The 15,421-nt window shown below is 37.5% G+C and overlaps 1 protein-coding gene across 6 annotated transcripts in view; it reads left to right on the forward strand.

The window, feature by feature from the left end:
- The window catches only part of LOC107181000, a 266,480-nt gene that overhangs the window by 84,874 nt on the left and 166,185 nt on the right, over positions 1-15,421 (forward strand). The window lies entirely within an intron of this gene.

Raw genomic sequence — 15,421 nt, forward strand, 5'->3', positions numbered from 1 at the left:
GCAGACAGTGGGCTCCTTGAGGGGATCTCCTTCTCTTTATCTTCGTCCTATTCCTACCCCTTTACCTAGCACACAGGAGGCAAGCAAACAATGCCCTTTGAAGTGGAATTGAAGGGCTTAGGCGTTTCCTGCTTTTCAAGGCCAATCCTGCCAATTATTGGAGAGCAATAAACTGAGAAAGCGGGAAAGAGAAGTAAGCGGTGTCATCTCACATGGGGTTAATTTGGGCATAGAGGAATGCATCTGGGAAATACACTTCCCACTACTTGGAGGTATTTGATTTTCTCTAGCTAGGTAGCCCATCAGAATCCTCCATGCTAGTATTATTTGGTCATAGGCCCCCCTTATTTTCTTTAATGTCACATTCTGCTTTGAGTGTTTCGTGCCACAAAACACATGGTTAGGGAGCGTGCGACGAATCGAAAGTTCTCCAGACTTTGCTTCTTCAATTTGTTCCATCTTCTCACATTGTTTTCGTGGTCACACATCTCTGGCATGAAGTGAAGCATCCCCCGGTTACGAAACACTTGCAGCCCACAGGCTGCTGGGCAAGCATTTGCTTCAAGTCCAAACAAACAGAGATAGAACTTCTCTCTCTGGGCATTAGTCTTTACAACAACAGCAGCATGTTGCTCGCAGGGTAATCTCAATCTAAACAACCCACATTTAAAAAGACATAAACGCTTTCCACGGGAGCCTGGGAAATTTGCAGAAGGCCTCACACGGCCCTTCTCGAACGCTCCATTTCTATACTTCCCTCTGTTTTGGGTCACAAATGCTGTTCCTTTTTCAGAGCTGGCTTGGAAAATGACTTGGATGTGATCCTGCTGGCCTGATACCACGTACTTGGCCGGCCAGGACTTCCTGGCTCTGCTGTTGATAGTATACAGCAGGAGCAGAAGAGTCTTGGCAAATCAGACACCCCGTGCTTGGGCATTTTGCAGGGTTCACTGGCAATAGCCGTAGACATACCATATCTTATATATTATACAATCTATATACACGTATATTCGTGTCTATTTACGCGTCCAGCATTTCCTACACATCACAAGTCCGGGGGCCGTCCTTCACAATGTAGTTTGATTCGTAGCCTGTGGAACTGTGTAGCTCACAGGCCCTAGGATTATACCCGGCAGCGTGATGGCCATCATTGAATGTTCACTGGGCACTTACTATATTCTAGGCACCGTGCCAAGCACTTTCCACAAATGATCGCAGGAATTTTCCCCACAACCTTATCAAGTTTCACTGTGTGTCTTTTACACATGCGCAAACTGAGGTTCAGAAATGAACTGGAAGTCAAAGATAACCTCTCAAGGAGAAAATAGAGTCTGCACTAAGTGAGAACGATTAGTGCGTGTGCCCTAGCTGTGGCCCTTGACTACAGGACGCTTCTCCCTAGGGGAGGTGTATCAGAACCTCCCCTCCACGGGCAGGATGATGAAGACGAAGGGCAAGTTATTAAAGGAGAGGTAATATTGTAGCTTAATAGCTGGAAATTAAAAAAAAAACAACTTGCAATTTTTATAAAACAAGTGAGGGTAAGTAAAGCTTGGCAAAGGTTGCCATGTGGTCACATACAGGAGACAGAGTCTGTGTTCTGGGTTTTAGTGCCTGTTCTTGGTGACAGGAAGGGAGGGGCAAGCCCTGTCCCCCAGCCAAGGCTGTGTTTCAGAAATTCTGGGGTTTTTGGGGGGGGATATTTAGGATTATCAGAATGGGGCATGCATTGTAAAAGGTTAAGAAATTCCCATCTACACCGATCAAACGAAACTGATGTTCCTCAAATTTCTACTCTTTTAAAGTTATCTTCACCCAGAAAAAGCTAGAAGTTATATTTTTATTCCGGTTTTCATTTTACAGGTTCAATTCTCTGAGCAATGACTCACTGTTTCATTTTCCCTCCGTGAAGTTCTGGCTGGGTTAAGCTGGGCATTGCACAGAATGTACACATTCCCCGTGATCACTGTGAAAATCAGACCTTAAAACTAAAGGATTTATAGTCCTAGACGCAAAACCAGTACTGCAAGGCCAAACAAAGATTAGAAAGGAGGTATTTGGGCTGAAAACAGCCATAAAATGCTTCTCTTGTTCTGTACGTGGCTACCTAGGAATGTTTTTCCAAAATTTAAGATTAGACCAAGAAAATCATAGCTACCTAGAGTTAGGCCTTTGGGAACTATTTGTGACAATTGCTGCTTTTATAGGTAGAAAATCAAGGCTCAGATTGGGCTTACCTGAGGATGCAGAGAGAGAGAGAGAGAGAGAGAGAGAGAGAGAAGCTAAGTGGGACTCAGAACCTGACTTTCAGCCTGCCAAGAGACCAGAGCCCCTTCATTATACTAGTACTGACCAAAAGACTGAGTATCTCTCTCTTATGCTTATTGTATTGTGTTTTTTTTTTTAATTCTTTTAATGTTTATTTAGTTTTGAGAGAGAGACAGAGACAGAGACAGAGACAGAGTATGAGCCGGGGAGGGGCAGAGAGAGGGGGAGACACAGAATCCGAAGCAGGCTCCAGGCTCGGAGCTGTCAGCACAGAGCCCCACGCGGGGCTCGAACCCACAAACCATGAGATCATGACCTGAGCCAAAGCTGGACGCTTAACTGACTCAGCCACCCGGGTGCCCCTTGTATTGCATTTTTAATGGACGATGTTATTTTGCAGGTGCCTTTTAAAGTATAGCCTGAAACTTACATGAGATGGTAGAACGTTGTGCCTGTTTTAGATGCTCCCGACAGTCCCTCCTTTCTCTTGGGAAATGGTAGTATCCAATCGTAGCGCTCTGGCCCCTGTGCTGGAGCTTGTCATGTGACCTACGCTAATGCAATCAGAGACCTTCCCTGAGATTTATTTAAACTTGTCGTCTTTTCCCGCCCTGATCAAACAACCAGTGGAGTATAAGAGCACTGGGGCTTCTAGTTAGCATAAATGCACTTTGTGGAAAAGCACGCTGGTAAAAACCCGAATGAAGCCAATCCTCAATCCTTGAGTGTCTAAGTTCAAATGCTTTCTCTGCCCCTTTTGCATGACCCTAGGGTACTTACATCACTTCTAGGAGCCTTAGTTTCTTCATCTAAAAATAATTGCTGGGTGAAAATTCAGTTATATAATATATTAAAAGTATGATTTAGAGTGCCTGATACATCATAAATACTGAATAACAGCAACAAAAACAATAGAGGCTAATTAAGACTCCTGCTGTATTTATCTTTACATATTTTGAATACCTATGTTGCCGTCTTCCGGCTGGTTTTACTCATGTACTTCTTGGCAAAGCTAATCCCCAGCACTCATAGTGGCTTCCATAAAAGCTCAGCCTTGCTGCACATACTGTTTTTTATAGTATGTACTTGGGTAAACACAGTAAATAAAGTTTACTTTTGTTGGGGTACACTGGATAGGGAGGCAGGGGACGTCAGGGGTCATGGTGAGCCATAGGCAGCCAAGCCGCTTGAACTTTATAGAAAAAGTAAGGATGATAGAGGACAGAGACTGTTGTTTGCCAGAGTCTGGGCCTGTCTTCTATATTTTGAAGAAATTGTGGCTGGTGCATTTCTACTATAGCTATATATGGGATCGGAAGTTCCTTTTGGTGGCAAATCCAGATATACATTTTCCAGCTACAGCTATAAAAGGCAATTTTGGGGCTGAAAAGACAGGTGCTGTTTCCCATGGAATCAGAGATTTTTTTATTGAGCACCCACTGCATGCCAGATACTCTTAAAGTAGCTGGAGACAGGGCGCCTGGGTGGCTCAGTCGGTTAAGCGTCCGACTTTGGCTTAGGTTATGATCTCGCAATTTGTGGGTTCGAGCCCCGCATCGGGCTCTATGCTTACAGCTCGGGGCCTGGAGCCTGCTTCGGATTCTGTCTCTCTCTCTCTCTCTCTCTCTCTCCCCCTTCCCTGCTCCCACTCTCTCTCTCTCTCTCTCTCTCAAAAATAAACAAACATTAAAAAAAAATAGATGGAGGCATAGCAGTGACAAAATAGATAATTATCCCTACCATTTTTTTTAAGTTTCTCTTTTTTTGTATTGAGGTGTAAATCACATAACATAAAATTAACCTTTTAAAAGTGAAAAATTCCTAGGCATTTAGTATATTTACAACCTTGTGCAACCATCACTTTTGTCAAGTTCCAAAACATTTTTATCACGGGAAAGGAAAAGGTACCTGTTAAGCAATTGTTTCCCACCTTCCTGAATGAACCCTGCCCTTTGATAACCACCAATCTGTGCTCGGTGTCTATGGATATTTCACACAAATGGAATCATACAAGTGACCTTTTGTGTCTGGCCCTTGTTTACTTAGCATAAAGTTTTCAAGGTTGTCTACAGTGTAGCATCTTAGATATTTACTTTTTTTCTGAAGGTTTAATAACATTCCATTGTATGTACAGACTACAATTTGTTTATCCATTCACCCAGTAATGGATATTCAGGCTATTTCCACGTTTTCTCTATTGTGGCTAGTGCTCCTATAGATATGCATATACGTGTAGTTGTGTGAGTACTCGTTTTCAATTTTTGGGGGTATATATCCAGGAGTAGAATTGCTCAATCATATGCTAATTCTATGTTTAACTCCTTGAGGAACTGTCAGACTGCTTTCTAAACTTGCTGAACCACTTTAAATTCTCACCAATAATGGATGAGCGTTTCAATTTCTCCACATCCTTGCCAATACTTGTTATTTTCCATGTTTTCATTATGGCCATTACAGTGGGTGCAAAGTGGTGCCTCACTGTGAATTTTGTTTGCGTTTCTCTCAGGACTAATGATGTGGAACATCTCCATTTCCCTAATGTTTATTTTTGAAAGAGAGAGAGAGCGATAGGGAGGGAGGGAGGGGCAGAGAGAGAAACACACACACAGAATCCAAAGCAGGCTCCAGGCTTTGAGCTGTCAGCACATAGCCCGACGTGGGGCTTGAACCTGTAAACCATGAGCCCCTCAGGTAAATCATGACCTGAGCTGAAGTTGGAGGCTTAACCAACTGAGCCACCCAGGTACCCCAATGTGGAACATCTTTTTATGTACTTGTTGGCCATTTCTTCTTTGGTTATATCTTCCTTGGAGAGATGTCTGTTCAGATAATTTGTCTTTTTAAATTGGTTTGTTGATATTTTTTATTGTTGAACTGTAAAAGCTCTTTATATATGCTGGATACTATATCCTTATGAGATACATGATTCACAAGTATTTTACCCTATTCTCTAAGTTGTCTTTTTTTTCTTGACAATGACTTTTGATACAGAAAGGTTTTTAATTTTAAAGAAGCCCAGTTTGTCTACTTTTTCTTTTGTCATATTAAAGAACACATTTCCAAATCCAAGGTCATGAAGATTTGTCTCAAATGTTTTCCTCTAAGAATTTTATGGTTTTAGGGACACCTGGGTGGTTCAGCTGGTTAAACATCTGACTCTTGATCTAGACTCAGGTGAACTCATGGTTCATGAGATTGAGCCCCATGTTGGGCTCTGTGCTGACAGTGTGGAGCCTGCTTGGGTTTCTCTTCCTCTCTCTGCCCCTCCTCAGCTGGCATTGTCTCTCTTACTCTTTCTCAAAAAATAAATAAACTTAAAAAAAAGAATGTTCTGGTTTTAGCTGGTATATTCAGGTCACTAATGCATTTTCAGTTAATCTTTGGACATGGTGTGAGGTAGGGGTCCAATCTCACTCATTTGCATATTGCACTGATTTGCAATATGCCTATCATTTTGAGAAAGGAAACATAGTACCATAAACATAGGAAAAAGTAAATTGACACTATCAGATCCAAGAGGAGCCCAAGAAGACATGACAATTAAATATAATAAGGTATTCTGGATGAGATCCTGGAATAGAAAATGGATACTAGATAAAAACTAAGGAAATCTGAATAAAGTCTGAGTTTTAGTAATAATACATCAATCTTGCTTCACTAACTGTGACAAATGTACTATACTATAATAGGATGCTAATAACAGGGGAAATTGGGTGTAGGGTGTATAGAAACTCTGTTCTGGCTTCACATTTTTTTCTGTGCATCTAAAACTCATCTAAAATTAAAAAGTTATTTTAAAAAAGTAAACTGATAGCATCTAAAACAATTCCAATGTCTAGGAATAAACCTAATGAAAGATATTCAACAAAACTACACCAAAACTAGAAGACACTACTAAGAGAGATACTTCATGTTCACTGATTGCTAGGCTTGGTATTGGTAAGAGGTCAGTTCTGTCAAATTTGTTTATAGATTTATTGGCATCCTAGTCAAAATGCCAGCAAATGTTTTCCTAGAAGTTGATAAGATGATTTTAGAATTTGTATAAAAACAAAAAAGATCTATACCAGCCAAAATAATTTTGAAAAGACACAAAGCAGGAAGAGTTACACTATATGATTTCCAAGCTTATTATAAAGCTCCAGTAATCACAATAATGTGGTATTGACAAAAGTATCGACATATAGAGCAGTGGGACAGAAGAGAGTCTAGAAATTGAGACCCACACACCAATGGTCAATTGAATTTTGGAAAGGTTCCTAAGTAATTAAATGGGAAAGTAAAATTGTTTTTAATAAGTGATGTGGGAACTGGAAATTCGTATTAAAAATGAATTCTGATGTCTATTCGTGCCATAAACCAAAATTAATTCAAAATAGTCTTTAACTATAAACGTAAAAGCCAAACTATAATATTTCTAAAATAAAATGCAGGAGAGAAGCACCTGGGTGACTCAGTTGTTTGAGCATCTGACTCTTAGTTTCAGCTCAGGTCATGATCCATGAGTTCAAGTGCCGTGTGGGCTCTATGCTGACATCACGGAGCCTGCTTGGGATTCTCCTTCTCTCTCGGCCCCTCCCCCATCCCTCCCCCATTCTCACACTCTGTCTCTCTCAAAATAAATAGAGAAAAATTTTGCGACTTTGGGGTGAGCAAAGGTTTCTCAGACTAAAAATCAAGATATATTTGACTTTATAAAAATTGAAACTTTTTGCTCTTCAAAGGACACCAATTGGAAAATCCTAACGCAAGCCACAGACAGGGGGATAATAGTATCAATGCCTGACTCTGGCAGAGCTTCTGAATGCAAAATACATAATCCAGAATGTATAAAGTGATCTTCAACTCAACAATTAAATGACAAACAATTCAACTAAAAAACTGGCTGAAGACTTAAAAAGACCATAAAAGAAGACACAGTAAAACCTTGGATTGTAGGTAACTTGTTCTGCGAGTGTTCCACAAGATAAGAAAACATTTCTAATAAATTTTAACTTGAAATGATGTCTCGCAATACGAGTAATAGCTGACACCGAACGTCACATGATCACAACTGAGCCAGTGGTTCTTCAGATTTGCTTTGATATGTAAGTGCTTCAGATTACAAACATGTTTACGGAACAAATTGTACTCACAAACCAAGGTTTTACTGTATATAGCTAATACACACATGAAAAGATACTCAATATTATATTGGTCTTCAAGGGACTGCATGTTTAAAACACAGCAAGATACTACTTCATGGCAATAGAACAGCTAAAATTCAAATGACTAATAATACCAAGTATTGGCAAGGATATGGAGTTTGCAAAAACTCTCATACGTTGCAGAGAGTTGTGTAAAACGGTACAACTTTTGGGAAAACATTTTGGCCACTTTTTGTGAAGTTGAGCAAACACCGTATTACCCAGTAGTTTCACTGAGGCATTTATCCCAAGAGAAATGGGAATATATGCCCACAAAAAGGAATCAGATGCTAATGTCACAATAGCCTTATTCAAACTAGGCAATAACTGGAAACAACTCAAATGCCCATCAACAGATGAATGGATTAACACACTGTGGTGTATTTATAAACTATTATATTAAAAAGTTGTTTATTATAAAATATACAAAGGTATATTTATAAAATGAAAACTTATAAAAGAGAATACTGAGCAATAAAGGGGAGTGAACACACAAACATATAGACTAATCTCAAAAGCAAATGAGTGAAAGAAACCAAACACAAAAGAGAATGTACTGTGTGATTTTTTTTTCAAGTCCTAGAATAGGCAAAACTAAAGTATAGCAATAAGTTTCAGTTCAGTCTTCGCAGTGGTATAATCCCAACCGAGAGTGAATACTTTCTTAAATACCTTGCCCTAGGCACTTCAGTCACCTTACCATATTTTCTGACTCCGGTAATCATTTAAACTTGTCCTATGAAAGAAGTTCATTGAGAAGTCGGTTTGTGTCAGTCATGTGGTTTGAAGACCTCCTACTCTCCCCATCTAGTTTAGTGTTCCTTCAGTCATCAAGGTTTTATAATATATAGAAATGAAAAAGTTGTGGTTGGGATTTTATCTTGAAAAATACAGCATAACTTGGGGAAGGAAAGTACCTCATAGGGAATATAGTCAATAATACTGTAATAACGTTAAATAGTAATAGATAGTAGCTACACTTATTGTAGCGAGCATCGCATGTAAAACTGTCAAATCACTATGTCATATACCTGAAACTAATATAATGTATGCCAAAAAAAGATAAGGTGTATCCCTTCTAAGCAAACAAAAATACAATGTAACTTATGAAACAATCTGTGTTTAAGATAACTTAGGTCATAACTCCAAGCATGAGATAGTATTAGGACAATTAAAGCATGAATCAAGTGCTGTTTCTTGTGCATGTGTGTGTGTGTGTGTGTGTGTGTGTGTGTGTGTGTGTGTGTTTGTAAGTCTTTAAAAATTGAGCTATATTTACCTGCAAAAGAATTAAACACCACCACTTTCTTACACCACACACAAAAATAAACTCAAAGTGGTTCAAAGATCTAAATGTAAGACCAGAAATCATAAAACTTATCAAGGAGAACTTAGGCAGTAAACTCTTGGCCATCAGCCTTAGCAATATTTTTCCGGACCCGTCTCCTCAGGCAAGAGAATCAATAGCAAAAATAAATAATTGGAACTATATCAAACCAAAAAGCTTTTGCAGAGCAAAGAAAATCATCAACAAAATGGCAACTTACTGAGAAGATATTTGTAAATGACATATTTGATAAGAGGTAAATATCCAAGATATATAAAGAATCCATACAATGCAACATCATTAATAATAGTAATAATCTAATTTAAAAATGGGCAGAAGATCTAAATAGAAGAAGACATTCAGATGGCAATCAGACACATGAAAAGGAGTTCAGCATCATTAATCATGAGGAAAATGCCAATCAAAACCACAATGAGGTATTACCTCACAGTAGTCAGAATGGCCAGCATCAAAAAGGCAAGAAATAAGCAGCGATGATGACTATGTGGAGAAAAGGGAATCCTCGTATATTGCTGGTTGGAAGGTCAGCTGGTGCATCCACTAGGGAAAATGATATGGTGGTTCCTCAGAAAGTTAAAAATAGAAATACCATTGATCCAGTAATTTTCCTTCTGGGTATTGACCCGTAATTTTCCTTCTGGGTATTGACCCCCACACCACACCAATCAATCAATCAATCAATAAAAACACTGATTCAAAAAAGATACAAGAAACCTTATATTTATCACAGCATTATTTACAATAGCCAAGAAATGGAAGCAATCTAGTGTCTATCAGTAGATAAATGGATAAAGAAGATGTGGTATGTGTGTATATATATATGCCATTGTGTGGAAAGAGCCCAAATTTCCTTCTGCTATTGAATGGATAAAGAAGAAGTGGTAGGTAGGTATGTAGGGAGGGAGGGAGAGAGATATAGATAGACACACACAATGGAATATTACTCAGCCATAAAAAGAATAAATCTTGCCATTTAAAACAACTTGGATGGACCTAGAAGGTCGGTTTTGATGTCAAGTTTTGATGTTAAAGTCATTTTATTTTAAGGCATCTATAGCATTACCTCACTTGGTTATGTTCTGTTGTTTTATTGCTAATTCTGCATATTCCTATCTGTAATGGCAATTATGCTCATTTTACAAGATCCCACATCTTCTGCAAGATTTGTAATTTTACTTTACCATCCATTTTCACTGTTTTTGCACTGTATTTGGGGGATTTTAAAAACAGCTAACAACTTATGGGATACTGACTAGAAATACTATTGACACAAGAGGAGAGAAGGTAAAATTAAGTCAAAGGGTTGTTTGAGGGGACACTAGATTTTAAAGAGATCATTTCTTTCAGAGACACAGATAACTAATACTAAGATAAGGGGGACCTCCCATACTTGAAGCATAATTCCCTCAAACAAGTTGTTCTGAAATTAAGGTGCTTTTTTATATAGTTAAGTTTCTTACCTCAATAAATGGTCCTGGGACAAACTCATATTCATATGAGAAAAGTAAAATTGAATCCCTACTTCACGCCACATACAATGTGAAGATTAAAGACAGAAGTTAAAAGAAAGTCTTTAATATGATATAGGAAAATATAGAGGAGAATATTTTTATGACATTCAGATGGGGAAGAAGTTCCTAAATAAGATAAAAAGCACAAAACAAAAGGGAAAAGATTGATGAATATGACCACATTAAAAAAAAAATACATGAGTTCATCAAAATAAATAAAAATACAAATTAGAAATAATTTAAAATACATGGGATAAGAATAAAAATCTAGATGACATAAAGAATCTAAAATACATGGGATAAGAATAAAAATCTAGATGACATAAAGAATCTCTATAGATCATTAAGAAGAAACTAAGCATGAAATAGAGAAATTTGCATAAGTGCAAACACTAGTAACTAAGCTTCTAAAAATGTTCACTCATTTGAAATATGGAAAATGCAAATTAAAATTTAACAAGGTAGACAATGTTACTTCTGGGTAATAGCGTCCTGGTTTATTTTAGACAGTCTCTCCATTTGATAATAACTAGACAAGCTTGACTAAATGTCTTAAAATGTTTCTTTGAAAGCATTGATAAACAATACTGATACAGTAAGAACTTGTAATTCTAGGATTGGAGGGAGGGTGGAACCCCAGAGAGGTGAACCCATAATTTGAATTGCTTGTTTCCCTAAGGAATTTGCTAATATTAAAGGATCAGATGAGAGCTTCAAATTATTTCCAGGTTTCAAAGTCAATGTTTAGCACTCAAACAAAAATAATGAGACACACAAAAAGACAAAAATTGACTAATAACTAATATAAAACAGTAGTAATATAAAACTATAACAGTAGAAATAGATCCATAAGTTATCCACATATTTTTGTTATCAGACATAGATTTTAAAGTAAACAAGACGCAGGGCACCTGGGTGGCTTGGTCGGTTAAGTGTCTGACTTGGGCTCAGGTCATGATCTCACGGTCAGTGAGTACAAGCCCCGCATCGGGCTCTGTGCTGACAGCCCAGAGCCTGGAGCCTATTTCAGATTCTCTGTCTCCCTCTCTCTCTGCTCCTCCCCTGTTCATGCTCTGTCTCTCTCTGTCTCAAAAATAGATAAACGTTAAAAAAAATTTAAAAAAATAAATTAAAAAATAAAGTAAACAAGACTAATATGTTAAAATAGTAAATAATGAGGTGGAGAATTTTGGTGGAAAACCAGATTTTATACAAAGGGATCAAGTGAAACCTGGAAAATTTTAAACTATAATAACTTAATTGAATAACCCAATCAGTTGGGCTTAATAGAAGATTAGATACAGAAGGTTAGAAAAGAGAATTAATAAAGGGGGAGATGGGCCAGAAGAAAATATCCAGAATGGAGAGGTATCATTTTCCTAGGTATTTTGGAGGCCAGCATAATTTTAATACAAAAAAATGACAAGGATATGATAAGAAAGTAAAGCTACAGGTCAATCTTTTCCATGAAACCAGATTTTAAAAATTACAATAAATGATTTTTAAACATCTATAATGTCATATTTAAGTGAAATGTTGAATTTTTACCTCTGAGATTGGGAATGAAACAGGTTTGGCTATTATTACCACTTACATTTAATATCAAGGGTCCTGTGTTTTATATGTTTGAAGTATTTGTGTATATGCTTTGTTCAAGTCAATGAGAAACAGAACAAGTGGGCAGAAGTGTTAAACCACTACTTGATAAAATAGGATATTAAGCAACCCACAGGCTTTTATACAAGGGCTCATCTTCCCTCATCAACAGGTAAATGGAAATTAAAAGTACAGTATGATACACTGCCACCAAAATGGGTACTCTCATACACTGCTATAGGGATGTAAACTGTAGAACAACCTTGGATAACCATTTCGCAGGATTGACTAAACTTCAGCATATACATATCTTACTATCCAGCAATACTTAACACAAATACATGCTTCAAAAAACATGTAAGCATGTCATTAAACAAATACTAAAAGTAACTTAAATCTAGCAATATGGAATTATAATAGGGTAGGTACATACAGTGGAAAACTATACAACAATGAACAGTAATGAAATATTGCTACACACAAGAGAAATGAATCTCACAAACAAAATATTGAGCAAAAGAATCCGGACAAAAAAACATGTGTTGTATGATACCATTTCTAAGTAGCTTTGTTTGCAATAGCAAAAATCTAAAGATAGTCCAAATATCCACAAACAGGAAAATGTGAAGAATACTCACATAATAAAAGTCCACAAACAGTAAAAATGAACAAACTAGCATTTCATGCATAAAAACATTAAATGAAAAAAATCCAGACTTAAAAGATAGTAAACTAATATATTGTTTAGAGATTCACATAGACATAGTAAAACTATGAGGGAGGAAAAGGAAATGATGAACCCAAACTTCAGAATAAAATGCAAGCTCTGTGAATCAGAGCTTTTCATTGTTTCATTATTATTTTTATTTTATTTTATTTTATTTTATTTTATTTTATTTTATTTTATTTTATTTTACTGTCTTTCAGTGACTAGAACAGTACTTGACACATAATAATCATGCAAAATATATTTATCAGGGCACCTGGTGGCTCAGTTGGTTAAGCATCTGACTTTGGCTCAGGTCACGATCTCACTATTCGTGAGTTGAGCCCTGCATCTGGCTCTGTGTTGACAGCTCAGAGCCTGGACCCTGCTTTGGATTCTGTGTCTCCATCTGTCTCTACCCCTCCTTCACTCATTCTCTTTCTCTCTCTCTCTCAAAAATAAATCAAACATTAAAAATGAAGAAAAAAATGAAAGAAAAAAATGAAGTATTTTTTTCAATAAATAAATAAATGAGGAGAGAGGCAAATGATATAGGTAGTTACAGTAGGATTCGTGAAGTTCTGTTACTCAGGCTGCATGATGGGTATTTAGGGGTATGTGTCTTGGTGCTCCTTATCCTACATATGTGTGAATATGTAGTTTCTGGATTATGAAATATATTATACAATACTTCAAAATTTTAAAATGCACTACTGAATTTTTATATTGAGAAACATTGCCAAGGAAGATAGAAAACAGACCTCAGTGCATCACTCAGATGCAAATTATCCCTGCGACTGCCTTGGCTCTCATGGGAGGTGGGTGGGGTGATGGGTATAGGGTTGATAGGAGTCCCAGGAAGAGAATTGGAGAGGGTAGTTAACTCCATATTTTAGCAGATTAAAAATTAACATTTTACATTATGATTTTGTATTAAAGTGGCCATGTTGATATGTCTTGCTTTGTGCCTATATAAGAGCAAGGAGTGAACAAGAAAAAGAGGTAGATCTATTTGTGCAGGTGGGGAGATTTTAGGTCATAGAGGGCTTTTAAGAAGGAGTAAGTAGCATTTAATTTTTATTTCTTTCCTTTCTTTAGCTCCAAAAGAATTTCCACAATATATGCAAAACTCTCTTTCTGATGAGTCAGTAAAAATTACCTATACCAAAAATACCAAGGCATCTCCAAAATATAGTCTTAGAAAAGGAGGATATGGTTCATGTGACCATATGAGAAAGCCCACCAAAAACGCCATTTCCCCACAACCATGAAGATCAACTGGAGATCCCATTCTTTAGTTTCTTTTTGTTTGTTTGTTTGTTGTTTTTTGGAAAGCAAGCCATCTGTTTGAACAATTCAGAGGGTGTAGGTTCTTATTAATGTGCCTGATGCCACAAAGTATTTCAGTTCATTCATGCAAGTGCTGGCTGAGTGCCTAGCCCTTATGGAAATGTGGATAGCAGTAGGTTTTGGTTCCCAAACACCTCAAATACAGAGCGAAACCACCACCACAAGGTATTTTATCAGTAAAGAAACTGGGTGATTTCATTCCCTGTCATGTATTCCACAGGTTTACCTTGATACATTTGAACGTCACATGTATGGTATGTTATCACCCTTTACTCATTAGGACCACTTAAAGATATTACAAAAATAAGTTACCAACTTTAAGAAACAAAACAGATGATCATATGGGAAGAGGTGGGGAAAAGAAAGGGAAACAAACCATAAGAGACTCTTGATAATAGAGAACAAACTGAGGGTTGATGGAGGGAAGTGGGTGGGGAAGGGGCTGAATGGGTGATGGGCATTAAGGAGGGCACTTGTTGGGATGAGCACTGGGTGTTACAGGTAAGTGATGAATCACTAAATTCTACTCCTGAAACCAATATTACACTATATATTAACTAACTAGAATTTAAATAAACTTTTGAAAAAAAAAGTTACCAACTTCAATGATATTCTGCAACAAGCACACATAATCTACAAAGAATTGGTATCAAAATAAGTTAAAATGTCTATAAATCGCTAAGAATAACACAAACAATCCAATAGAAAAATAGACAAAAAAAAAAAACAAGAATAAGCATTTCAGAGAAAAGACACAGGTGCAATAGATGCATGAAAAAAATGTTCAGTATTATTAATAATCAGGGAAATGCAAATCAAAATTATAGGAGATGCCATTCTACTGACATTAGAGTAACCAAAATGAAAAAGGCTGATGATAACAAGTACTGGGAAGGATTTGGAACCCTAGGACTTCGCAAAAAGTGGTAGTGGTAGTGGTAAATTAGAGCCATCTCATTGAATTCTATTCCGGCATTATCTCCTAAAGATTCACATACTTTAGGGGCACCTAGGTGGCTCAGTCAGTTAAGCATCTGACTTTGGCTCAGGTCATGAGCTCGCCATCTGTGAGTTCGAGCCCTGCAGCGGGCTGTGTGTTGACAACTCAGAGCCGGGATCCTGCTTCAGATTCTGTGTCTCCCTCTCTGTTCCTCCCCCGCTCACGCTCTGTCTCTCTCTCTCTCAAAAAAAGAGACTCACCTACTCTATGGCCCAGAAGTCTACTCCAGTGAAGTGCTTGCAATGTCTGATAGGTGACACACACTCAAAGATTCAGAGCATGGCTGTGCACAATGGCAAAAATTGGGAAACAATTCAAACCCATGTCAGTGGGCAAACATGCTTAAACTGTGGTATACTCATCAGAGGAATGTAATAAAGCAGTCAAACCAAACGAACTGCAGCAACACCCAACAATATAACAATAAATATAACTCTCAGCAACATGATATTAAGT

The sequence above is a fragment of the Panthera tigris genome, chromosome A2, assembly GCF_018350195.1.
Source record: "Panthera tigris isolate Pti1 chromosome A2, P.tigris_Pti1_mat1.1, whole genome shotgun sequence".
Classification (NCBI taxonomy): Eukaryota; Metazoa; Chordata; class Mammalia; order Carnivora; family Felidae; genus Panthera; species Panthera tigris.